Source organism: Eschrichtius robustus, chromosome 4 (assembly GCF_028021215.1).
Source record: "Eschrichtius robustus isolate mEscRob2 chromosome 4, mEscRob2.pri, whole genome shotgun sequence".
Lineage (NCBI taxonomy): Eukaryota > Metazoa > Chordata > Mammalia > Artiodactyla > Eschrichtiidae > Eschrichtius > Eschrichtius robustus.
In genome coordinates, this window is record NC_090827.1 from 33,305,789 (window position 1) to 33,307,702 (window position 1,914).

Here is a 1,914-nt window from a genome sequence, read left to right on the forward strand (position 1 = left end):
CAATGTCAGGCGTGTCCTGGAGGCCTCTGCCACCCAGCATCATTAGCCATCATAAGCGAACACGGACCCTCTCCACTTACACCTTGCTCGGTTCCCACCCCTGCAAATGCGGGAGCAATAGAGGTAGTGCTGTCCCAGGAGAGGAGGGGTCTGTACCATGTGTTCATTGGATTTTCACAGAGGGGGCAAGAGACTCAGTAGGTAGCCTTCCAGTGGGGAGATTTCTTTTACATATCTGGCAATAAGTAGTACATTTTATTACAGTCATTCATCTCCATGGAGGCTTTGAGTGCATCTAAAATAAGAAATTCTGCTTCAAATTATAGTTTTGCTATATTGAGATGTACTTAAAAGGAAAAAGTGCCTTTAAAAAATTCTAATTCTACCTAGAAGGAGGAAGAAAAACCATCCCAAGCCAGAGACTCCTAATGGCTCATGGCGAGTGACCAGAGATGGGAGGGCTGCCCTGCGGCACCTTCGTGCTCCCAGCTGAGGGCCTCCAAGAAGTCCCTTTCATGGGGGACCCAGCAGCTTGCTCCTTAAGAATGCCTCCAGTGCCCTGTCCTGCCAGTGAAGTCACCTGGTGGACCAGGCTGGAGCAGGTGCCAGAGGCCATTTGCACCGGCCTCTGCTGGGCCTCTCCTCTCCCTACACCCAACTTCTCCGCCTGCCTAGCATCCAACAGTGAGAGGCTATGGTGGGTACTCTGTGGGGACTCAGGCCTCTCGGACCTAGGGGGATGAGAGGGACATGAAGACAGAACACGCCTCCATAGGGGGAGGGGACAACATCACCTTTGACCTTAAACCCATTGCTGTAGGGGGTTGTGCAAGGGGTAGAGAATGTTTGGGTCCATAGAGGCAAACCCAAAATCAGAGGAGGGTCAAGCTGCAATTACAGAGTTCCAGATCCGTGACCTGGTATGCAGCATCATACTTCAACCTGCAATTTCAGTTTGATTAGACTGTTATTAGGTAGCTTACACATTTGCTAGTGGAAAAAAATCCTAGAGCAAATCTTGCAAAAGGTGAAGTAGCAGAAAAATCACAGAGACATAAATTCATTTATATCATCCGGAGAGAAACATGATCGAAAAGCTTCAAGTTGAAGATAACCCCATTGACAACGAACTTAAAACAAAAACGGAGTCATAATTTTTCTGAATTTTGCGTAGTCTTCAGATTTCTCGTGGTACCACTGGTGAAGCTGCTGAGCCCTGGTGAACACAGCAAAAGCCCAGCCTTGGATGGACCCGCTGGAGAGCGCGAAGCCGCACCACTCGACGACTTCTCTCGCAAGTGGTTGGCTGCAGTGATGTATTAGCAAGCCCCCCACCACCTTGGTATTTTATATCCAGTCTCCCCTGGTTTCCTGAGGTTCCTTAGGACGTGATCTGAATGGATGTTTATCAGCATGCCTGTCAACCACAAGGCAAAACCTTTGCGCGTAATGGATGAGGAACATGGTCAGGAGGATGCAGTCGGGCCAGAGGCTGAGGCGCTCCGCGCACGCGAGGAGCGGCACCGCCAGCGAGGGCAGCTGCTGCCCCGCCCAGGCGGCCCGCGCCCGCAGCCGAAATGCGGAGCGCGCCGGGGCGTAGCGCCCGGAGGGCGAGCCCGCCAGCTTCAGCAGCACGTAGCACAGGAAGCCCAGGGCGCGCTCCAGGTGCGCGAGCGCGTCCAGCAGGAACCGCCCGGCCAGCTCCATTGTGGGGGACGGCAGGCGTGCTCCAAGGCCAGGCAGCCGCGACGCGCCACATGTAGGGGGCGGCGGCGGGGGCGGCGGGAGGCGCGGCTACGTGAGGTCGGGACCCGCTGTCAAAAGCCGGGGCCGGGATCCATGCGGCCCTGGCGGCCGGGAGGCAGTGGATACGCCGACCCCGCCTGTTTCACCAGCCCAGGGGGCGCGCCGCGG

The 1,914-nt window shown here is 55.4% G+C and overlaps 1 pseudogene; it reads right to left on the minus strand.

Annotated features, from left to right (window-relative positions):
- Positions 1 to 1,131: 1,131 nt before the first annotated feature.
- On the minus strand, positions 1,132 to 1,707 carry LOC137763619 (3-oxo-5-alpha-steroid 4-dehydrogenase 1-like; annotated as a pseudogene).
- Positions 1,708 to 1,914: the final 207 nt, after the last annotated feature.